The sequence below is a fragment of the Salvia splendens genome, chromosome 22 (assembly GCF_004379255.2).
Source record: "Salvia splendens isolate huo1 chromosome 22, SspV2, whole genome shotgun sequence".
Taxonomy (NCBI): Eukaryota; Viridiplantae; Streptophyta; class Magnoliopsida; order Lamiales; family Lamiaceae; genus Salvia; species Salvia splendens.
Genome location: NC_056053.1, coordinates 16,055,256 through 16,081,544, shown reverse-complemented (window position 1 = coordinate 16,081,544; position 26,289 = coordinate 16,055,256). Strand labels below are relative to the sequence as shown.

Here is a 26,289-nt window from a genome sequence, read left to right as displayed (position 1 = left end):
GAGTGAAGAAGCTGGTACAAGGAACGACCCAGAAGGCCTAGCCCACCAGCCAGTAGACAAGGTGGAAGAGAAACAGACCGAAGAGGGAGAGCCGAAGTCGGTGACTCCCCCGCCAGAAGCAGGGGAGAGTGATACACAAATCGAAAAGAAGAATACCGAGGTACAACCAGCGGAACCAGAGCAGGTGGTACCACCAGTATTGAAACCGAAAGCAGTTAAAAGAAAATTAGTGTTTAAAGGTGATCCAAAGGCAGAACGGCTGAAGCCAAAGAGAGTATCGCAAAGATGCTTCGGGAAATGGACATCCAACAAGGCAGGAGCAAACACGGCAGCAAGTGCGTTGGAAATCTCTAGTGAAGAACACAGGGCTACTCCTACAAAACCTGGGGAGGAATCCTTGTCGGCTACCAACTTGAAAGATGCCTCGACAGCAGCCGAGGTGGTCTCACCCACGCCGAGTGACCGGAGGGAAGAAACTGACACGATGGCTGAGGGTCTGGACCTCACATCGGAGTCAGTAGGGCACCCAGAGCCAGGAGATGACAGTACCCATATCCGCTTGGAGACCCGGTCTACTGCCCAGAAGGAGCCTTCAACACCAACAGAGGAGAGACCGGAGGAAAATGAAGACGGAGATGAGGACAGATACCGCAAGGAGAGGAAAAGGAAGGGGAAAGCCCCTGTTAAGAAGAAACCAAGCAGTAAGAAGCAACGCACGGTCAACACCTGCATCGCCATCACAGAGTCAGATCAGAGAGCCCCACCGCGCCGAAAGGAGTCGAGTGACAGTGAGTATACCGCGAGTGAAGAATCGGGGTCAGAAAGCGACGTCTCCCTAGAGGACGAGGAGTATGGGGAGAATCAGCTCCCACACAACCATCGAGAGTTGATGCATCCTCCCGTGGAAAGATTGAAGTACCAGCGTCGGAAGGTGGAGCTCACTGACGAGCTAATAGAAGACATGAAGCACTTCAGCACTAAAAAGCTTCAGGATGCGTTTGATGACAAGGACGACAACAAGCAGATTAAGAGTGGGAAGGTACTCTTTTTCCCAGCACTTGATGAATTGAATTCCCGTGAGACTCTCTTGTTGCATTTGCGTGCGTTGGGATTTGATTGGTTGTTGGAGAATGGGGATCCGAGTATACCTATAAGGCTAGCAAATGAGTTTTTCACTACCTTTAGATTCAAGGTCACTACAGATCTGGTTGAAGAGTCCATAACCTTTAGGGTATTCGGAAGAGAGGTGAGCATGAGCTTGATTGAGTGGACGGTCAGATTGGGAATGTGTAGTTTAGGAGAGACCATAGGGCCTGAGTGGAGAAGTAGGGAGCGGGGAATTCCCCGCAGACATGTGGAATTTGAGCCCCAGGAGGCATGGGAGGAGTTAACTCACCCAGTCTTTGGAGAATTTGCATCCACTCTCTCTCGCTCAATCCATTTCAATAACCCAATCCTACGCCTAGTCCAGCTTCACTTGGACTTCAATTTGTTGGGGCAGTCGAACTCCGCTGTTAGGACATCGATGACGGAGTTATACCTTCTCTGGTGCACCAAGCACGGAAGGAAGTTACATCTGGATTTTTGGACCGCCTACCAATGCCATCTAATTGCCACCCACCCAGCGAGGAACCTCTCCCTCTGCCATATATTGGAAGTTTTTGTCAGGAACAACATAGCTATCTCGGAGGGAGAGGACTTATCCCCCTTGACATTGGTCGACCCTCTCGGCCTCTTTGATACACCATTGTTCATCCGAACGAACACCGTTTACATGAGGAAGGGCATACCACGTTTCTACGCGATGGGAAAAGGAATTATACCAGCCGGGAGAGCGACGGCAGCCCAAGGAACACCAGCGAAGGAGCAGAGGCATGAGAGGTTGGAAAAAGCAGTGGCGGAGTTAGCCGATGAAAATAGGAAAGCAAGGGCGGAGTTGAACCATTTGGCAACTGTGATGGAAGGAATCTTGAGGGAGTTAGCTGCTGAAAAGTTAGTACGAGAAGCTGGTACAAGCGGCCACGGAGGCCAGGAAGTCGGATCACAAGGACCCCAAACAGAAGAGGAGATACAAGAGGACGGAGATGCCGAGGAGTCGGCCGAGCCTGAAGCAAAACAGTCCGAGAATGAGGAGGAGCAACCGCAAGAACCACCTGCACCACAACCTGCCCCGCGAAGGAGCAGGAGGAACAAGTGACCACCACCCCACCTGACCAGTTAGTTTTCTTTTTATTTTTAGTTTTTAGTTTTTCGTATTTTAATTGTGTTTTGTTTTTTTTTAGGTAGTATAATCCGTGTAGTATGTGAGCAAACCCTTTTCATAACACTTAGCCTACGCAATAGTCTAAGTGTGAGAAGTCAGGGTTCGCTATTTTGACGCATGTGTTGTGTTTTTTTTCTTTGTTTTGTTTTCATAAGCATGTTGGCTCACACTTAGCCCATTGCATGGTCTAAGTGTGAGAAGTTTATGTATATATGTGTTTTGTAATTATTGGATTCTGTTTAGGTTTTAAACTCTCCCACTTAGCCTACTTTATAGTCTAAGTGTGAGAAGTTTTAGTTTTTAGCATGTCGTTTTGTTTGTCATGTTTGTGTGTCCACCGTACTGGCCATTACCTTTTCCACTTCACAGCCTTATCTGAGGGCAGACACTTGTGAAGTGGGAGGGGGGACGCAATGGCCAATATGATGTATGTGTATATGTGTGGTTTGTGTTTGTGCTTGTGTTAGTGTCTTGTTAGGTCTAGTTTTTTTTTTCTTTTGTGTGTTGATTGGGCTTAAAACTCAACTGTCCTGAGCTGACGGTGAGGGGAATTGAGGGAGATACGACATGCTGGAAAATAGAAACCACCCCCCTTAGTACCTCCTAGCCAGGATAGATGATGCGAGTATGAAAGAAAAGCCCACACTTAGAGCCAAAACACAAAAGCCCTCTTTAAATGTGAGTTAAAAACCTAAAGTGGAACCACTTTCCACTAATTCAGAAAAGAAAAGAGTGGCTGCCACAGGGTGCCTATGGTGAAGTGACTGCGTGTAGCAACACTGAAGGCAGTAGGAAACCCCCCCCCCCCCAAAAAAAAAACCACCTTTAGAACCCATTTTCTTAACTCTTTATACCCAGATATATACCCCTAGCCACAGGGATTGTGTGTGCAAGGCATGAGACGATTGGAGCTTACTGGCCAGAAAGGTGTATAAGAAGGCAGGAACCAGCTGGGCAAGGAAGTTTGGAAGAAAATCGACCAGGGAGTCATCCCAGGTCCAAAAAAGAAGAAGAAGGTATAAGGGTGGCGAAGCCACAAAGAAAAAAAGGGGGGAAAGAAAGAAAAAAAGAGAGAAAAGATGAAGGAAAATGGTCAGAAAAACTTGGCCACAAAAAAAATGAAGAAGACATAAGGGTGGCGAAGCCACAAGAAGCTACTGACCAGTTGGAGATCAAAACCAGAAGCGCCAGCCAAGAAAAGCAACTAACCAGAGGCCCAAATGCACACAGTTCCCCCACCTCAATGAAGCAGAAATTTTGAACCTAGAGCCTTAGGAACATCCACCCCAAAACATTACAAGCCAATAGCCCATTTACAAGCTTTTAAGTCCTTTAGTCGCTGCACGTGAGATCTAAGTCCGAAGCATTTTGTGGTCCAACAATTAGAGAGAACAGTCCTAATACTCCTGCTGAGGTATGAGTGACTGAGTTAACCTAGTGTTCGGCCGAGAGTGTGGGCGATCTTGACAAGCGGATATACTGACTAGGAAAGAAAAGGGGGCGGCAGAAGTTCAAGGCCGTCTAAGGCCGGATTGCACCTGATCTCGATGGGAGGGATGGTTGAAAATATAGCCCGATCTTTGTGTTTTAGTCTTTTTATGTTTGTTTGTGTGTTTTTTCGATGTTTGTTCAAGTGTTTTTCTTTGCGTCGTAGTATAGAGTCTAGTTTAGGTAGAGTCAGTCAGGGGAGTAACCAGGCTAGAATTCGACTTATTTCTTTTTTTTTGTTTGTTCTTCACGCTTGAGGACAAGCATGTGGTAAGTGTGAGCAGTTTGATAAGTCGTATTCTATGCCTTGGTTACTGGTCAGTATGATGTGCATATTTGAACTTTATCTGCAAAACAAGTTGCTTAAGCGTGCAGGTTGAGTGTTCTAGCCAGTAGGCAAAGCTTCAGATACTTCAGGTGAAAAGGGCGTCAGGACGATTACGTACTGACCAGTATACATGCAAAAATGGCACGAGATGGAGAAGAAGGATAGCTGGGACTGATCAACCACAATTAAGGGCAAAGAAGTCATCTCACCACAAGGTTTTACACTAAAATCAAGGGTAAGCCTCCCTATAAAAGGAAGCCACTTGGAGAGAGAAAGGATCATGAACAGATTCATCATCATCACTCTTAGGTAGAATTCTCTCGGTAGTTCAGTCCTTCAGCCCAGTCAAGAGTCTCGTTCCTCGCCACTGCCATGGTCACTTGAAGATCAAGAAGTTCCCAGAGTTCCAGATGTTCTCATCCAGTCAGCAAGATCGTAGTTAGAAGTTCCATCGCCCGGCGTGGCAAAACACTTTTATTTCGCTTTCGTAGTTAAATTGCTTGTTTTTCCTTACGCTGGATCTTTGTTTGTTTTTGAATTTCATTGCCTAGAAGTACTTTGCTTGCAGATCCGAACTTGTTTTATGCTATGAAATTGTTTTCTGTTCAGTTTACCTCGCTGATCTCTTTTCCTTTTGCCTAGTTAGCTTAGATCTAGAGTTTCTGGTCGTTTTGAGTATCGAATCGTGTGTTTCCAGTTAGTAGTTTATTTCTTCGAGTTAGCATAATCTGTTTACTTTTATTTCATAGAGGTTTGTTTCATGCAATGTGCAGTTATGTGTTTCTTGTCTTCTTCCATGCTGATCAGTATGCGGAATTTCAGTTTCGATGTTTGATTTTCGATTTGGAATGTTTGATTGTAGATCTGTGTTCGTGAGTTATTAATCTGTGTTTTTATGGTGCTGAATCTGGTTTGTTTTCTGATTTTAGTTTGTGTTTGTTGAAGAAGATGATGTCCATATCCAAGTTTGGGACCACTTTGCTTTTCAGACGCTTTTTGCTTTTTGTCCTTCACCTTTAGTACACCCTGCAGATCTGTCAGCCTAGTCACCACAACTACCACTTATTCTCTGCTTTTCTGTTTAGCCTTTTATAGAAACCTAGTACTTTCCGCATATTTTCTGTTACACCGCATCCACCATAATTCCACGTACACCACTACATGTCGACCACCATTCACCCTTCCTAGTCAGTAGGACACCATCTTAATTTCCCGTCTAGGTAGAGACTCAACCCAAGCGTGGTAGCTAACCAAACCATCCAGAATATCACCGCAATCTGTCCAACCGTCACCATCTCTGTGGGATTCGACCCCTACCTTCACTATACTACCCAGTAGAAGAGGGTTGAGGATTCTTTGAAACCAGGGTCTAGGCTTAGTTAGGATCTCGTATCCTGACCAGTAGGATATATCCTTGCTTGAACGACACCTACGCACCGCTGGTCCTTTCAGATTACATGTTCATACGCTAGGATTTTGCACTGTTTTAAGGTTATTATTTGGTTCGTTTTGAGTGTCAAAGTTGCATTACATATCCATAAATTGTATTTCTAATCTATTTTGGTATTTTGACTTGTGTTGTGAGAAATGTGCAAAATAGAGCCTAAAAAGATAGCCAAAAGTCGAAGTTGAAAATCTGGAGCATTCGAGAAGTCTAGTGGTCCACTGCAACACAGCCAGCGACCGCTGGCCACCCCCAACCGCTGAACAGATATTGATCCGCTTCAGAAAAGTTGAGCTGAAAAAGAGGAACACGCCCAGCGACCGCTGGGTTGTGTGCAACGACTGCTCTGGAAGATCCAGTAGCTACGGGATGATTGTCAGCGACCACTGAAACAGGAGCAATGACTGCTGATCAAGAGACAGAAGCTACGGAACAATGCACAGTGACTGCTGGACATAGTGCAACGGCCCGCTAAGAAAACGTGGCACACAGAGTTGACCTTCTTTCTCTCCAAGATTTATCATACTGTGCTGAATATTTTCCATAATTATGGAGCACGAAAATAAGGCTATAAATACCCCCTCAAGCTTCATCAACAGAGAGTTTTTGCTGCATAATTCTAGAGCAAGAATATTTTGAGAGTTCTTCCATTTTCATAAAGTTCAAGGTGTTTGAAGAATAATTCAAAAGAAGATCAAGGCTACAAGATTATACCTTTGTGTTTTATCACTTTGGTTCTTATGTTTTCTCTACAAACTATGTTTTTAGATTATTCAATTATGTGTAACTAAATTCATAGAGTTCTAGGGATGTGTTAGTAACGACTTTGGTTATACAATTCCTATTTATTTAATATCCGTTTTGTTCATTACTTCGTTTCTATTCTAAGTGTTGGATAATTGTTTCACGTTTGAGTGACACATTCTGTGATGATCTATGGACTTGCAACATAATCGTGATAGGAGGTTTGCGAGTAAGAAGAGCTTAGTTGACGTTACAATTAGCTTCCCATAAAACGACATTGTTAATAGAGAGCGAGAACATAAAGAGTCTTAGGAGCTTTTAGAAGTTACTCCATCCGTCCCACTTTAGCAGTCCTTGTCACTTTTAAGCACTCATTTTGTAAAAATGATAATAAATAGTTAAAGTAGAGAAATGGTAAAAGTAATAGAGAGAATAATGTAGAGAAGAGTCTTATCTAAGTTATTCTCTCTCGTACTTTACCATTTCTCCATTTTAACTATTTATTATCATTTTTACAAAACAAGTGCTCAAAAGTGACTGGGACTGCTAAAGCGGGATAGAGGGAGTATTAATCTAGGATTGACGCCCCTAGTGTCTATAATCCACTTTGTGCCGCATGGACAATATATTTGTGACTCGTTCTAGTGAAGTATGAACTGTGTTAGGATGCTGTAGTTGGAATTTGTATAACCATAACTGTGAAAGCACATACTTGGAATTCCCTAATCTCATTTGATTTCTCTTTGTGTTTTATCTGCATTCGTATTTCCTTTGTTTTTACAAGTTTTATTTCCAAAAAATCCAAAATCTTTTGTTTCTCCAAATAGTAGAAGAAGCTTAGTGGAAGATAGACAATTTGTGTTTATTTTCCCTGTGTTCGATATTCGATACTAACCTTTAGCTTTACTATATATACCTTGTATACTTGCATGATTATCACTAGGGATGACGAAGAGGAGATGAGCAAGCTAAGGAAGAACTTGTTCAAGGAATTTGAAATGAAAGATCTAGGCCCAGGCATGCACACGCTTCAAAAACTGGAGGTTCCAGTTCGCAACCGGCGGTTTACGGTTGAAGATTTGCATGAACCTGAACCGGCCCGCCAAGGTTTCCGGCGGTTCCAGTTCAAAAAACCTCCAATTCCGGCGCGATTCAATACCGCCGGTTCCAAGCCGGTTCGGCGGTTCGTAATTTTAATTTTTTTTTGCATTTTTTTCTTTATTATCTATGAAATGTGCGTAAATAAAATTCAAAAAATCATGATGAAAATTGCAATTTTATTGAGAGACTATAAGTTTACAAGTTACAATAATTACAAATCACAAAAAAATTAAAATACAACGAGACTACTAGTCTACAAATTACAAAAAGGCTTGAAGTTCTAAATAATAAATTTATAAGTACATATACTCTTGGTCGGCGAACGAGATGTTTCTACATAACTAAATTGAGGAAACCTTTAGCAATTCAACCTCATCCAAAACTTCTCGACGACTAGGTCGTCGGGATCTTTGAGAACGAGTAGTTTGGTCTTGGGCAATTCCCTTGCCCCGATCACCACCACGAGAAAAGACATATTGCAAAGTGAAAGTAATATAGAATATGGATTATGGAGTTTGATAAGTCGTGTTCTAGGCCTTGGTTACTGGTCAGTATGATGAGCTTAATGTGCATATTCTGCAAGAAAAGTTGCGTAAGTGTGCTGGAATGGGTACATGTGACATCCGTAACCCAAATCATACATCATATTGCATAATTACATATTTTATTATAATTACATGATATATTTTTATTAGAACTATAGAGTTTTGAGTAGTTTGCTTACATAATATTGTGTTTTAGTAAATTATGTGAAATTAATATAGTTTTACATGCACATATATAAGTATGTGTGTGTATGTGAGTTCAACTTTAAGAGTTGTTATATTTAGTGATCTTCTTTAATATTATATAGGTAATTCTTTTTATTATTATTTATATTATATGTACATTTGGGGTACGCCCAATTTAGGAAAAATTTTAATTTGACAAAACCTTAGCCGCCATAATATTTTAATTAAAGTGTATGTGCATAAAATGAGATAATACGTGGGAATTGGAGAAGCAATGCAAGCATTTTTATTTTATTAGTTGGACTAATATAAAGCTAGTGAGTAAGCTTTTTGAGACACCTCCGTATATACTAGAGAGTATAATTGAGGAAATAAGAAAAAGAAGAGGAAGGAGACGGAGTGCAGAGAGTATAAGATCATAGTTTGAGCTTATGTAGTTAGGTATGTGTATTCTGCCGCCCCCTAGTTTGAATTATTAAGCATGTTTAGACAGGTTAAAACTTTGGTTTAACAATTTTTATAATAACTCTGATGAGTCTAGAGGTTTCTTGATTGTTATGGAGAATTTAGGAGTTTGACTACTGTATGTATAATTTGTTTGAACCGTATGACCATAAACTGTCAAAATTCTGGTAAACTGCCTTATTTTTGTACATTTTATCAGAATTATTCTGGGTACTTGAACTAGAGATAAAATCGAATAAATAATTTTTAAATTAACTATATGGTGTCCGGGTGTTCTTAGAATTTTATGATGAATTACAGAGTATAAATACCATTTATAAATATTGTTTAGAAAATGCTGCCAGAAGCTGTCTGATTTTGGTAGTCTGTGGGAAAACGAGAATATCTCCCGAACTATTAGGAGTCTTTAAGTGAATCTTATTGGATTGTAAATTAGACTTCTATTGGTATATGAATATGGTAAGCCAAACCTCTAAATGTTTCCGAATGAATTAATAGCAATAGTAAAAACTTGGTCCAGTGCAGTAAGGATTAGAAGGTAAAAGAATAATAATGGAAATACTTTAAGTTTTATATCTAGGATGTTAAAATAAGGATTATGAAAAGAGTTTAGCTTATAGTAATATTTTTATTTATCAATTAATGTGTGTAAATATGTCTATGAAATTAAATGTGTACTAATTGTATAGGATCAAGGAACATAGATCGGGAACCAAGAGCTAGTGTTCGACCAGATTACATATTGTGATAAGGTGTGTATAAATCACACTTTTAATTTTACATGCGTTATATGGTTAATTCCTATGTGTTGAATTGGAGTGAATTATTGGATTATATGGTGTGAAATTGATATGATTATGAATTATTTGATTTTGATGGTCGAATATGATATGAATATTTGATTGCTGAAATTGACATGTTTGTTTAGATATAATGGATAATTTGATGGAATATGATATGGATATATTATTGGTGCAAAGGATATGTTTATGATACCGATTATGTGAATCATTGCATTAAAGAGGATCTGTGACGGTTTTGCCCTGGATCTCAAATCACAGTGGATATATTGGGACCTTCGGGTCGATCATATTGGGACCTTCGGGTCAAACATATTGGGACCTACGGGTCAAATCATAGTGGGACCTCCGGGTCAATCATATTGGGACCTTCGGGTTAAATTACAGTGGGACCTTCGGGTCAAATCATAATGGGACGTACGGGTCAATCATATTGGAAATCTCGGGTAGATACCAGGCTTGACTGTTACAGAATAATAAACTGAATAGAGTGGCATATGCATATGAATATGAAATGGTTTGTTTTTAAATTATGTTATATATTGTTTCTGATTATAGGTATTGATAAAAGAATATGCTTGATGTTTGTATCATGTGAGATTAAAGGTGGAAATTTGTATATACTGAGTTGTGGCTCATATAAACCACTAAATTTTTCAGGAATAAGATAGTAGTAAAGTTTTGACTGACGTGGGTCATAGGAACTCCACGTGTTATCAGGTTCGGCGGCTGACGCATATTGGCAACCTTCTCCTCCTCATCTTTTTGCATGTTGATAAATGTATAGTATATAGAGTGGTGAGAGGGTTCCACTACTTTACAAGATATTTTGAAATATGTATCGGATAAGTGTTGGTTTGAACTTATATAATATGAGTGTTCTATGAATTAGACACGTGTATTGATTGCTTTTATGATAAGGGATTTATTTATTAAAAGAGTATACGTCAGAGGGGTTGAGATGTGACAGTTTAGGTGGTATCAGAGCAGGGATAAGGATCCCGCTGGGACATTGCATCCATGCCTTGCATATGATACGTATTGGTTATAAGTTGTATTTGCATTTGAATTATCAGGAACATGGATATTCCTGAACATATGTCATCAAGGAGAGAAGGGTCAGCCGCCCCGCAAAATTCATTAACTGCAGAAGCATCTCATACACCTGTTGCATCATCTGGGGGTAGCCAGCCAATACATAGGCGAGTTGAACAAGAAGTACATGGGCAAGAAATGAGACTAAGGGGTAGAAATTTTAAAGAACTACGAAAGATGGGAGCCGTTAACTTTGTTGGGACTACTGATCCTGCCGAGGCGGAGATATAGTTGAAGAGGACATTACGTGTGTTTAATCAGATGGGTTGTATTGCAAAAGAACGTTTTGATTACGCAGTGTCTGTTCTTCAGGGCGATGCTTACTATTGGTGGGAGACTGTCCCACGAGCTATGATACATCTTCCAGTACTCAGTTGGGATGACTTCTTGAGAGAGTTCAGTGATAAGTATATGCCACCAGTGTATCGTGATGAGAAGCAAAGAGAGTTTTTGTCCCTTAAACAAGGATCTATGTCAGTTGCAGATTATGAAGTGAAGTTTACTCAGCTTTCTCGTTATGCATCGGCATTGCTACCTACAGAACAAGATAAGTGCAGATGTTTTGAAGAAGGATTGATATATGAGATAAGAAGCAAAATCACACCTTCAGACTTTCGTACTTATAATAATCTACGTGCAGCGGCTATACGAGTAGAGAGACTAGTGAAATAAAGACATGTGTATATTCAAAGACAAAAGAGGGACCACTGGAGTATAAGGGTGAATCAAGCTCGAGCATTTCAAAAAGGCCTAGTTCTTTTTCTTTGGCATCGAGTTTCAGTAGAGGGGGTCCATTGGGTCAAAGAGGCAGACGTGCACCACCTTTCAGTTATGAGTGTGGACTAGGATCTGGTATGACAACACGTGCTCGACCTTTATGCGTGCACTGTGGACGACCACATACAAGGGAATGTCGAACAATTACAGGAGGTTGTTTTCACTGCGGACAGAAAGGACACTATTATAGGGAATGCCCACTTCGGTCTAACATGATATCAAGTGGAAGAGTAATGACGGAACCAACAGTACAGAATGTGCGACCCACAACATCGAGTGCAAGCATTAATCGCGGTCGTGGAAGAGGACAAGCTATGAGTGCACCTATGGGTCGAGGGTGAGAACAGTCAGAGGCACATGGATCTACACCCCGGGGACATGCTCGTGTGTTTGCTATGACACAGGAGGAGGCATCTAGAGCACCGGAGGTCATTACTGGTACACTTAATTTAGTTGTTGCTATGATATATACCTTGATAGATCCAGGATCTACTCATTCATTTATATCACCTGTCATCACATCACATATGCATAAAGAACCTGAACCTCTAGATCACAGACTAGGTGTACACACACCCTTGGGTGAAGTTATTTTAGTATATACAGTATATCGAGATTGTGCGGTGAGAATCAATTCAGTAGAATTATTGGCAGATTTGATTCCCTTGTTCATACATGAGTTTGATATCATCTTGGGTATGGATTGGTTGTCACGTCAACGGGCTACGGTCGATTGTTATGCTAAACAAGTGGTAATGGAGTCACCAAGACGAGATCGAGTGATATTTTACGGCAGTCGACATATTGTTCCCTCCTATCTTATATCTGCTACAATGGCTTTTCAACTGATTCAAAGTGGATGTGAAGCATATCTTGCCCATGTTGTAGATTGTGCTACGGTTAATGATCAAGTTAAAGACATTTCTGTTGTTAAAGAATTTCCTGACGTTTTTCCTGAAGATTTACCTGGATTACCACCTGATCGGGAAACAGAGTTTACTATTGAGTTGTTACCAGGTACTGCACCTATTTCAATTCCTCCTTATCGAATATTTCCATTGGAGTTACAGGAGTTGAAGAAACAGTTACAAGAGTTGTTAGATAAGGGATTTATTCGACCCAGTGTTTCACCTTGGGGAGCGTCAGTGTTGTTTGTAAAAAAGAAAGACAGTACATTCCGACTTTGTATAGACTATCGGAAACTGAATCAAGTCACATTGAAGAATAAATATCCATTGCCGAGAATAGAAGATTTATTTGATCAACTTCAGGGTTCACAAGTGTTTTCAAAAATAGATCTCCGATCAGGGTACCATTAGTTGAAGATTGCTAAAGATGATATTCCGAAAACAGCCTTTCGAACTCGATACGGCCATTATGAGTTTTTGGTTATGCCTTTCGGACTGACGAATGCACCTGCAGCTTTTATGACACTGATGAATAAAGTATTTCAACCATTTCTGGATCAGTTTGTGATTGTTTTTATCGACGACATATTGGTCTACTCGCGAAGCACAGAGGATCATGTTAATCACTTGCAGTCAGTATTACAAGTTCTACGAGATAAACAGCTTTATGCAAAGTTGAGTAAATGTGAGTTTTGGTTAGATCATGTGGTATTTTTGGGACACGTGGTGTCAGGTCGAGGATAGAAGTGGATCCACAGAAAATTGAAGCAATTGTCAACTGGAAAGTGCCAACTACAGTCACAGAGGTTCGAAGCTTCCTAGGTATGGCCGGATACTATAGACGTTTTGTGGAAGGATTCTCGATTATTTCGGGATCAATGACAAAATTATTACGGAAGAATGCCCCTTTCATATGGAGTGAAGAATGTCAGAAGAGTTTTGATGAGTTGAAGCATCGATTGACTACAACACCCATATTGACTATTCCGACAGGTATAGGAGGATTCATTGTGTGCAGTGATGCTTCTCGGCAGGGACGGTCCTCAGATTTTTGTCGTGCCATATTTTGTTCTTTCCTTGTACCACATGGCCAAATCAAACGACTCCAACCCGAGTTCCTCTAACTCCTGTAGCTGCAGCTTCCTTTCCTCCTCACAGGTTTTAGCATCCATGTTAACTTGTTGCACTGCCCAGTATGCTCGGTGTTCAATCCCTACTGGTAAATAACACATCTTCCCGAAAACGATGCGGTAAGGGGACATCCCTATCGGTGTTTTGTAGGTTGTCCTGTAAGCCCACAGAGCATCCTCCAACCTTGCTCTCCAGTCCTTCCTTGAAGGGTTGACTGTTTTCTCCAGGATGCTTTTTATCTCTCGGTTAGAGATTTCAGCTTGACCGTTGCTTTGCGGGTGGTAGGGGCTAGACAGTCGATAATGAACCCCATACTTCTTCATCAATGCTTTGATGGTTTGATTGCAAAAGTGGGTTCCTTGATCCGATATAATCGCTCTTGGTACTCCGAATCGGCTGAATATGTTGCTCCTAAAAAACTTGGCAACCTCTCTTGCTTCACATGTCCTTGTTACCTTGGCCTCGATCCACTTAGGGACATAATCGACCGCTACCAGAATATATTAGTTCCCGTAGGATGAGGGAAAAGGACCCATGAAGTCCATACCCCAGATGTCGAACACCTCGCAAACTATGACCGGTACTTGTGGCATTTCGTCTCTGCAGAGATCCCCCCGGTCAGTTGAGAACGGTTGCAGTTTTTGCAGAACTCATATGCGTCTCTGTTAAGCGTCGGCCAGTAGAATCCACTGTCAAGGACCTTCCTTGCAGTCTTCCTGGGCCCAAAATGTCCTCCACAAGCCAAGGAATGACAATGGATCAAAACTTCCCTTTGCTCCCTGTCAGGGATGCACCTTCTTATCACTTGATCGGCTCCTACTTTCCACAGGTATGGGTCGTCCCAAAAATAGTATTTCACTTCACTTTTTATTTTCAATTTCTGGACCTTTGTAACGCTCGTCTGGGAATTCTTCTGTTACTAGGTAGTTTGCAAGATCGGAAAACCATGGCTCTTGCCCAACTTTTTCTTTTCCTTTGGTCGTTACATCCTGGCCAGTAAGCTTCATCACTTCTTCCCAATCAATTCATGTGGAAGAGAAAACCACTTCACACAGGTGTTCTTCCGGGAATCTGTCCTGCACATCCTCGCTGCTCCCTTCTTGCATGATTCTACTTAGATGATTTGCTACATTGTTCTCAACTCCTCACTTGTCTTCCACGTCCCAATCAAACTCTTGCAGAAGTAGCACCCATCTGATCAGTCGAAGCTTTGATTCCTTCTTGGCAATTAGGTGCTTAATAGCCGCATGGTCAGTATAGACGATGACCTTGGACCCAGATAAATACTGTAAGAATTTCTCGAATGAATACACCACGGCCAACATTTCCTTCTTGGTGGTGTTGTAGTTCCGCTGGGCTTGGTTTAGGGTTTTCGACGCATAGAATATCATGTATCTCTTTCCCTCAATCTTCTGACCCAAGACGGTTCCCACTGCATAGTCACTGGCGTCGCACATCACCTCAAAGGGGTGACCCCAGTCAGGTACCCGGATGATTGCCGCGGATATCAACTTTTCCTTGAGGAGGTTGAAAGCAGTCTTGCAAAGCTCGTTAAAGACAAACTCGACGTCATTCTGGAGGAGTCTGGTAAGAAGTTGGGCGATTTTGGCAAAATCCTTAATGAACGTTCTATAAAAACTTGCATGCCCCAGAAAACCTCTTATCTCCTTCTGGTTGGTAGGGAACGGAAGCTTGGATATGACTTCGATCTTGGCTTGATCCACTTGGATTCCCCTATCTAACACCACATGCCCTAAAACAATACACTGTAACCATGAAATGACATTTTTCAAAATTTAGGACCAGGTTCCTTGCTTGGCATCTCTCCAGAACCACGTCTAGGTGGCGTAGACAGGAGTCAAAAGAGTCTCCGTAGACTGTGAAATCGTCCATGAAGATTTCTATACAATCTTCGATCAAATCGGAAAAAATGCTCATCATGCAGCGTTGGATCGTTCCTGGAGCGTTACGCAGACCGAACGACATCCGCCTATATGCATAGGTTCTGAACGGGCAGGTAAATATGGTCTTATCCTGGTCTTCAGGATCCACGTAAATCTGGAAGTAGCCGTTGTATCCGTCCAGGAAACAGAAATATTGCCTCCCAGCCAACCGCTCCAACATCTGGTAGATGAATGGTAGGGGGAAGTGGTCCTTTCTGGTGGCAGCGTTCAGCTTGCCGTAGTCTATACACATCCGCCAACCAGTAACTAAACGGGTGGGTACCAGTTCATTCTTGTCGTTCTTCACCACCTGGATGCCCGACTTCTTATGAACCATGTGGATTGGACAGACCCACTAGCTATCGGGCACCGAGTAGATAATCCCTATTGACAACAACTTCAAGATCTCCTTTAAAACCACTTCCCGCATATTCAGATTCAACTTCTGCTGTGGCTCTCGGGTTACATACATCTGATATGGTGCATACATACATTTGGGCTTATTCCTACTAAGTCTGTCAGACTCCACCCGATGGCCTTCTTGTTTTTGCTCAGCACAACCAGTAGCCTTGCCTTCTGTTCCTCTGTCAGCTTGCTATTGATAATTACTGGGAGTGAATTTTCCTCCCCTAGGTAGGCATACTTCAGATTGACTGGCAGCTTCTTCAATTCAACTTGTGGGGGGGGGGAGGGTGTATCTGACGGCAAAGGATTTTTCTCTGATTCTTCTTCTCTCATTGTTTCTAACTCGACAATACCTTCTGTACTAGCTGGTAGCTTAGCGCCGGTGGTTCCCGCGAACTCTGGCTTCTGACGGAATTCCTTAATAGCTTCCTCGACTTCCTTGTTAGTAAACTCCTGACTGTTGATCAATTCACACCATGCAGCGGCGTCCACGTCTGCCTGCTCATACACATCTAAGGCTTGAAGTTTCTCCTGCAATAACTCAGCCTCTAGGTATTCTTGGACTACAGGGTCAATCACATCAACATAGCATAGATTATCAGAATCAATGGGTTTCCTCATAGCTTCATCAATATTGAATGTGAATTTTTCGCCATGAAAATCTATTAATATTGTTCCCTTAGCCATGTCTACAATCGTTTTCGTTGTTCTCAAGAAAGGCCTCCACAGAAGTATTCCACTAGACTCTCTGGCTTCAGGTTCACTCATTTTTATCACATAAAAGTCAGCAGGATACAGAAAATCATGCACCTTCACTAACATGTTCTCTAAGAAACCTCAAGATTAATGCATGACCTATCAGCTAGTTGAATTAAGACCCTAGTGCTTGTTAACCTCACTCCCTTCAAACGCTTGTATATTGACATAGGCATGACATTTTTGGATGCTCCTAGGTCGCACATTGCATGGTCAATTTTTACATTTTCAATGGTTGTAGGCAGTGTGATCATATCTGGGTCGGCTCTCTTGGGTGAGAGCTTCTCCTGGACAATAGCCGACGTTATTCCCTCCACCACGATTTTTCCGTCCTCCTTAGCTTTTCCTGCGATGAAATCTTTGATGAATTTCCCCAATGGGGGCAGCTTTACAGCTTGGAGAAATGGTATGGTGACATCTAGCTTCCCAAATATGGATGAATAATCCACGGGGTCCTTCTTCTTTCTTTTTGTTACCAAGCGATATGGGAATGACTTTTCTCCCTTCGCCATCCAGATTAATGCATGACCTATCAGCTAGTTGGGGCTCCGTAATTGACCCGGTTTTGTTATGGCCATTCCTCCCAGGCAGTAGGTCTCATTCCTTCTTACTCTCACACGAGTCCCTTCCAATTTGTACTGGTTCCATCACTTGAAGGTTTGGCCCTCCTATCCCCTTTCTCCAGACTTCATCCCTTGCACTCGGCTTTCCTACTGGCTTCTTCATCTCAGGTTCCTTGTATGATGTTCCAGATCGTAGTGTAACCTTACTCACGTTCGCTTTCCCCGGTATATGAACTGTAGAAGGAAGCGTCCCTGAGTTCCCCTTCATCTCACTCATCGAATTTGCCATGTGGGATAGCTACTTGTTCATCATATCCATATTAACCTTGTGTTCCTTTTGAGCACTCTGCATCCCTTGCACCACTTCGTTGTTGGACTGTAACTCATTCCTCATATTTTGCTATGAGGAAAGTAGCTCTCCCATCATGTTCTCGATCGACCTTCTTAGCTTGTTGGGATCCTGGTATTGGTTGGGTCCTAGCTGGTAGTAAGAGTTATACTGGATGTTAGGATTTTGCTGGTAATTGGGGTTATTTGAGTGGAAGGTGGAATGGGGTGGATTTGGGTTAGGTGGGTAGTAACTGTACTGGTTAGAGTGGTTTGGTTAGTCTTGGTGGAAATGGTGTGGAGGTTGAGAGTTTTGGTTCTGATGGCTTTGGTAGTTCCTCTGGTGGGGCGGTACATATGTGGAACTCGAATTTGGATTCTGCGGGGGTTGATTTGGGTTCTGCGACTGTTAGTTCCATCCTGGCCAATTGGATTGATGGTCTGGGTTTACAGGTCCACGGTAGGGATTCTGATTTTGTGGGGGGTTGTACCGATTCTGGCCCTTGTTTTGGCTCTGGTTTGGGTTTGGTTTTGGTTTCCATCTCCCCATCAAAAATTTAGATGGTCCCTCCATGGTGCGTCCTGCTGTTTCCCTGGGTTCCAACTTCCATTAGGATTCCAGTTCCTAGCTGCATTGACTTGCGCCATGTTGTCCAAATCTTCAGGTTGATTATAGGTAGGATCTGTTCCAACCCCTTCAGGATCACTGTCTCTTGGCTCAGCAACTTGCCGCTTCTCAGTTGGGGAAGGTGGTGCATGATTCTCTATTGCTGTTAAGAGCGCCTTCTCCAGCTTATCCATGCGCGTTTCCAACTTATCCTCCTTCTTGGCCGATGAAGCGCTCGCCACTCCCTTTCTGCTGTAGCTGTCTCTTGGGCTATTGTAAGCCCTTTTTCCACTTAAAAGCTTTCCCAGGACTTCCTTAGCCTTACTGACTCTTAATTGAGGGAAACCTCCTTCGACTAATGAGTTCGCCAAATCTTTGGTCTCCTTGTTCATTCCCTCATAGAAGGTATTATAGATCTCCACTTCAGACATGCGATGGTTGGGACATGCGTCCAAGATACTCATGTATCGCGCCCAGTATTCGCTCAGGGACTCCTCATAGTCTTGCCTGCCGCACGTTATCTCCTTTTGTAGTGTACTCGTCTTGGTTGACGGAAAGAACTGGTCCAAAAAAGCTAACTTGAAATCGACCCAAGTTCTGATGGAGTTGGGTGGGAGACACATGAACCATGTGTTCGCTTCTCCTTTCAGGACGAACGGTAAGACCTTCAACCTGTAATCATCTTCACTTGACCCTGCTAGCCGTTTTTGCGCCTTACAAATTTTACAGAATTCATGCAGGAACTCGTAAGGTCCTTCATTGCTTTTCCCATGGTAGGTGGGCAAAACTGTTATAACATGAGGCTTGACATCACATGCGGCCTGCCCTGGAGTGACAACTATAGCCTGTGGGGGCTCTCCATTCAGTGACCCGATTTCCAGATCGTCTTCCATGTTTTCGACCATCCTTATTGGGTTTCCTTATGACTTAACTGGTGATACTGGCTCCTCTTCCTCTATGGTTTTCTTGTCCTTGTCGCTACTCGTGCCTAGGTCAGACAGGGCTGTCGACAGGCTAGAATGAGTGGTAACAAGTATCGATCCTCGTGGGAGTATTTTCGGCCTCCACTTCTCAAAAGTTGAGCTTCTTCTCATAAACTGAAAAACAAAAGAAAGGAAAATTTATGAACAATACGTACGCCAAAGTATCACACACAATAGCAAATAAAAAACGCCATCCATCCCCGGCAACGACGCCATTTGAAAGAGCAGGTTTCGTGCAGGCTCGTGTAATCAACTGGTCAAGAGGGTGACTCCTAATCTAGTTGTGTCGTTGGCACGACGACCTAAAAACCTGATATTAACAATTTCCTCAACCCACATTTACTGGTTAGTATAGTGAGAGCAAGGGTCAATCCCACAGAGATGGATGTTTGCTTCTTGTGTTTGTGGTGATAATCTGGATGGGGTTGGTTAGCTACCACGCTTGGGTTGAGGTTCTATCTAGATGCAACTAAAGGTGGACCTGTACTCGACTGGCTAGTAAGAAGTTCGCATATCGGGACCAGAATGGGTACGTCAAAGGTGGGCTGGTACAACTATAGTGCATGTGAAAAGTGAGAGTTTATTAAATTAGGTAGACAGTGACAGAAACGGATCTCCGACCGAACTGGCTGATGAACTGCTAGATCCGCCAAAAGTCTGACAAAAGTGGAAGGACAAAAGGTAAAAGCAGCTGAAAAGTAAAAGTGATCCACAAAGTGGATGTGAATGTCGTCTTCTCCAACAACTTTGCACAAAACTCAGATAAACATAGGTTCCATGGATGACAACTCAGATCAACACCTTCCACAAATTAAGATTCACAATTAAAAGGCTAACACTCGAAGATTAACAATCGATAATCCCATATTACGCATACTGACTAACATGCAAGGTGGCGACAGCCACGTAAACTCAGATTTCATGCATTAAACTTCAGATCGAACGATTTAACACTTAGAATCTTGACTAACAAACTCAGATCTACCCTACTGAAATGAAAACATGCTTCGACACTCAGAAAATTCTTGCAAACTACTGGATCTAACTAATCTAGGCAGAATAAAATACGATTGCACGAAAAGATGAAATAAAAACCAACTTTCATATCATAGCGTTGGATCTCAACACAATACTTCAAAAACAACAAGAGAAATAAGTTTCAACAGTAGATCCAACGAGATAAAACAAAATACGAAGTTAAACTAAGAAAGCAAGTAGAGATTGTTTTGCCACTCTGAGTGATGAAACAGTATTCTGGCGACTACTACGGCTGGTGGAGCTGACGGTGAACGATCACGGTAGAACTCTGAGATCTTCAAGTGATTCTGACTGGTGGCGAGGAACGAAAGGTGTGGAGCTAGCCTCCGCTCCGGAACTAAGACTTCCGAGAGTGGCTTTAAAGGTGCCTTCTAAAATTGAGTAGTCCCCCTCGTTCTTCATGTGACCTTCTATTTATAGGGTGGTTTGCCCCAAAATTAGGGTTGCTCTTCACTGTTCATTGTCGTTTTTGCCCCCGTTAAATAGTTGGTCGTCTACTAGCAATCCTCTTCTCTCCATCTCGAGCCTTTGGGCATGCATCCTGGTCAGCATTGCATCCTTCTGGTGTCTTTTATCACTTGAAACCTCTGATTCCTTCCCTGCTGACTTATACCATTTCCTGCACACTTACACAATTTTTCTTGCAGAATATGCATGTTAGGCTCATCATACTGACTAGTAACCAAAGTCTAGAATACGACTTATCAAGCACTTAAAGGATCAATCCGAAATATATTCTTTATTGCTATCTACTAAAAGAATATACTTCAGAAATTTTAGTATTTCTTAGTCTGTGCAAATTTAATATTGTTTATTTAATCAGACATCACTTTGACTTATCAATATGTGAGAGTTTCCGCAACTGAATCATGGTATCTTGGGTGGTAGTAATTGAATAACATGAAAATATTAGAATATTATTTCATAGAATTCGCGTGCCAAGTGTGGTATGATTTTATCCTCCAAGAGGTGTTTGAAAAAGGAATTTATTATTCAGAAATTCGCGCAGTTGGAATTTTATTCCATGAATAATAAATAAAGTTTCAAACTAGAAAAAATCTTTGGAGAATTAATTTATTTCAAGTCACGTAGTAGACAAAGAATTAAATTAATGGATTAAGATAATCCTAAACGCGGAAAATATTATAAAATAAAATGGAACCCAAGTTCTTCGTAATTTGGTGATTTAGATGGGAGTTCAATATTACTCCCTCCGTCCCCAAAGAATATGCACTTTGGGTTAGACACGGATTTTAATGCAAAATTGTAAAGTAAGAGAGAGGTAGAGTGAAAAAATAATTAAAGTATTGTTAGTGGAGAACAAGTCTTACCTCATTAGAGAGAAAATAGTTTCCAAAATTGGAAAGTGCATATTCTTTGGGACGGACTGAAAAGGAAAGAGTGCATATTCTTGTGGGACGGAGGTAGTATTCTTTAGTGGAATAAAATAATATTCCATTAGATAATATATTAGATCATGAGTTAATTGATTTAATAAGTTTATTGTCTAATGGGCTAGCCCAACATCTAATTACTTCATGGATCCCCATTCTAGCCCGATAGAAATCCATCTTATAAATAGTGAAAAGAGGTGGAAAACCCATGAACATAAAGGCACAACACACTCCTCTCCAAACCCTAGCCATCGCCGGTCTTCTCTCTCTCCCTCTTGCATCGCTTTTCGTGCCCTTTCTCTAGGGAGATTAGGGCCTTGGATTTTGTTCTTGTTCTATCCTAATTCATAGGATTAGATCAAACGAATATCGTATTTTTGCATGGTTCTCCCAAGATCTCACTTAACTATATTGATTCTTCAAGATCCGTCCACCCGGATGAACAATCAAAGACGTGGGAATAGAATGGAAGATTCGTGGTCGAGAACTCAAGGATTACAAGGAGTTTTAGCTAGCAACGTCGATCCAATTTTGGATCAAAAGGTTACAATCAACGATCTTTATAGATCTATATATCTAGATTTAATTGCATAAAATTGGAATCAAATGCATAATCACCTTAATAGATCTAGATCCGTGTCTTCCGTGTGGTAACCCCAACAATTGGTATCAGAGCCAATTTCTTCGGCTCTGATTATGTATTTGATTAATTGAAGTTTTTGAAAATTAGTGTAAAAAGCTAGGGATTTTCGAAAAATCATGCAATTACATGTTATATGTTTATAATATGTGTTGGATCTATGTTTTTCTGATTTTGTTTTCAGATCCATGACATGATGTTCTAGATCGATGAATATTGAGATTATTCGATTTAAATCCTAAAATCTATAAAGCATTATAGATCTATGATGAACATCATTAGATCTATATATTCTAAGTAATATATATTAGATTATATGTTTAAATTGATATATATATATATATATATGGATGTATTCATTTCCTTTTTGTATCTTTTGTTCTATTGTTCTTTTTAATCTCAGCCCCACGATTTTGTCATCCGACGGTTAGATTGATGCCACGTGTCATTTAATAATGCAGATTTTTAGTTGAATAATGCACACCGACTAATAATGCACCATTATAGTGTAATAATACAGATTTTCAGTTGAATAATGCACACCGACTAATAATGCACCATTATAGTGTAATAATGCAGATCATCACAACCATCCAATTCAAGGATCCAAGGGCTGTGATTAAAAAGAAGCTTGGACTGAAAAGCTACGAACCTTAACACACCCATATATATATATATATATATATATATATATTTTAATCTATAAAAAAATCCCTCTAAGTAACAACATACAGCCCAAATATCAACCATCAGATTTAGTAATTAAGGGCCACGATTTAGTCTATAATTCATTTCGCTTGTGTCATGACAAATGAAATTTCGGTCATAAGAAGGGCATTTTCGGTACAACAAATAAGTGGAACCGTCAACTGCCGTTTTAGTGGGCGGATTTTATGGGATTTATTAATATTGACAACAAAATGCATTTTCATTTCCTACGCTAGATATAAGGTGAGAGAGAGAAAAAGTTTATCATTTCTTCAAAGCAAACAACACAAAATCATTCACTCCTAAACCAAAAAACCCTATAAATTTATTTCACACGCTTCAGCGAAATCGGCGATATCTCTCAACAGCGACGCTTCTTTAGCGCCGACGACCACTCGCTCTGCCGGAGCAGGGATCGTGGACCATAAATGTTAATAAAACTTTCTAATAACTTCTATTTTTATTTTTTGGGTCAAAATTGATTCACGATTTCTGGCATTTTTATTCGCTATCCACAAGTTCATGAAAGGATGAAGGTGAGCAAGAAAGAAGCACAAAACCAACCTCCGAAAAATGGTATTTGGCTGCCTAGATTTGGGTCATTTCGGTGTCAATTGTTTGGATTTTTAAATTTTGTCCTAATTTTCTAACCTTGGTTGTGTTTCGAATAGCCGCTCAATCTGGTTGGCGAACTTTGAAGAACAATTCCGAGGGAATCATTGATGGCAAAGGCGAGGCCTAAGCAAATATGAATGGTTCTGAAAAAGGTACTTACCGAGATGTCTTTTTCAGTAATGGAGAAATGTGAACTGAACTTTAATATTTTTTGTTGAAAATGGGTAACATGACCTTAAATGTGGGTTTAGTTAAATTTTTGGAAAAATAATTTTTATTAATAACTGCTGGCATTTAATCTACAGCACAATCGGAAACGAAATGGCAACACCAGAAATTGGAAAGGAATCTACTAAGGCTCCCACAATTGATGGATCCAATGCTTTAAAAGGTAATAGATTTCCAGAAAAAACTAAGAATGTCTCTTAGAATTTCATTTCATATACCAGAAATGTATTAGGTCATATATGTAACAGTTTTGTGTCATGTTTACAAATTATTATTGTTTCTATAAGTTGCATTCAATCTGGAATCACCTAAAATAAATGTAATGGTCACTGATTAGCATTGGAATAGTTTTATGGGTTATGTAGTAACAATATATGAATTAGGTCATGTTTGTATCACTTTTATGTCATAAGTGAAATATATGAATTAGGTCATGTTTGTATCACTTTTATGTCATAAGTGACTACAGTGATTATTTTCTTAGATGGAAGTCAACATGGGTGAGAAGCCATTGGAATTGTGGACTATCGACTACATATAAGGGTGTGCTTCAGTATTTAAGAGCTAAAAACTATTGTGTTGAAGTTGACCGAAAATAATCACAGCTCCATTTCCAATAAAACATCGACAGCCAAACATTATGCAACAGACAACAAGAAGATGAAGATCGACGTTAAAAAGATGATAGCAAGCTACAGAGCTTCTGTAATGGCCATGTCATAAATTTTGGATTTAAAGTATGTTTCATTGATATAATTATGTGCGTATTTAACGTATGGATTTTCAAACATTTTATTTTTATCAAAGGGTGATACTTTAAAATGACATTGGATTTTATTGTTTCTTCAAATTAGATTTTAATATGAATTATTTTTCTGACTCTATGACCAAGGTAAATTATGATGGTTGTTTGATCTCTTCTGAAAAGTAAAAACACAGTATAAGATGACTCTATGTCATACTTCATACATGTTAGAGTCATTTTGAGCAAAAAAGATAAAAATAAAATTATTAATTTGTTGCGGGAATTTTTGTACTGTAACTAAGCAACTTGTGAGAAAAAATTGATTAAGTAAATTAGCAGTTCATGTCATAATATATGCAGGTAAGAGTCATTATGAGCATAATTAGGCAAAAAAATAATAGTATCTGAGAATTCATACATTGAGTCATAATAAATGAATATTTGGGTCATAGCATCATATGGTTAATATGTGTCATAATAAATAAACATTTGGGTCATTATATAACACTGAGGAGTACAAATCTGATTGAAATGTTCGTATCAAACAAACTGAAGTAAAATACATGATTATTCTCGTGTTTTTGACATATTAAAAAACCCAATATTAATACGGCCGAAGATTACACAAACAATAACCCAAACATCATCCATTCTTTGGGTCATACTAAACGAATATTTGGGTCATGTCAACTTATGGGTAAATTGGGTCATAATAATCCGATATTCGAGTCATTACATAAAACTACCGAGTACTAGGATGCCTAATACAAATCTGAACGAAGGGAGTTTCAAACAACCTGACAATGCAAATAAAATGGAGTCCAATAAAAAACTTAAACTGACGTTACTTCAATAAAGAGAATACATGGTATCAAACTTCAGAATTTCTTCTAGACCGCCGCTTTTCTTTCTCTTTAATTTATCGCAATTCCCAACAAAGCCCAGCAGAAAGGACGAAAACTGTAACGAAAATAATTAAAAACATAACCTATATTCTCTAAAACATCATCGGAGGATGATTAATTGTAACCAAGCGAAGTAGTATGCGTTAAGGTTTCCATTAAGAAAGTGAATTTAACAGATTTACAGAAATCTATGGGAAAAAAACCAACAAATGTAAGTTACGAAATCATGAAACATAATTAGAGGAAATTAAGAAAGTGAATTTACAGGTTTAATAATGATAAACGACTGAGGAAGTTAATTACAAAATGAGAGAATGATAAGAACAGAAATTACCGATGAAAGAAACGCCGACGGAGTGTACAACGATATTAACAACACTGATTAATCAGAAAACTAATTGATTGAATATAATAAATCTTCATGAAAAGAAGTATACTGGAATATTAATGGGAGATTGGCTGAAGAAGATGGAAAATACGCAGGAGTTGAAGATGATGAATGTTAACTCCAAAATCACGCTAACATTTGTTAATGGAAGAGAAAGGTGCATGATTATAGGGATTGCAATAACAGTCGGATGGAAGAGAATGACATTAGTAACCCCTTAGTATTTGAAGTGATTAAAATAATAATACTTGAAAAATAATTAAAGCCATAAGATCTTCTAATCATAAGATTAACTCACCTAATCCAATGGTCTAAATGCGGTCTGTATTTCTTGATTTAATGGGATACTTGTTTTGATCAAAATCCTATATATATATATATATATATATATATGTGTGTGTGTGTGTGTGTGTGTGTGTGTATGTGTGTGAGTGAGTGTGTGTTTGAATCAAGAAATAAGGTGATCCATGATTGAATACTTGGATTGATGAAAGAATATTATGAACCTTGGATCTAATTCAAGTTTTTCACAAAAATATTCTAGATCTAAGCAAGTATTTATAGATCTATCGATTTATGCTCTTGAATATGCTAGAGCGATTTAAATTGCTAAAAGCTTGAAATTTAAATATACATATTTTGACATGAACATAAGTGATTGTTACTATTGAGAAACGAGAAATCAAATTGAATCGAAAAAAAATGTTTTTTGAAACTAGGGTTTCGAAAACCCTAGCTTGGAACACACTGGAGATCAGCGACGCGGGAG

The 26,289-nt window shown here is 40.1% G+C and overlaps 1 long non-coding RNA gene across 1 annotated transcript; it reads left to right on the top strand.

Moving 5' to 3' along the window:
- Positions 1–23,185: 23,185 nt before the first annotated feature.
- On the top strand, positions 23,186–23,644 carry LOC121787180. Its single transcript, XR_006047289.1, has 3 exons — positions 23,186–23,215; positions 23,311–23,406; positions 23,560–23,644. It is a non-coding gene; the product is annotated as an uncharacterized LOC121787180 (long non-coding RNA).
- Positions 23,645–26,289: the final 2,645 nt, after the last annotated feature.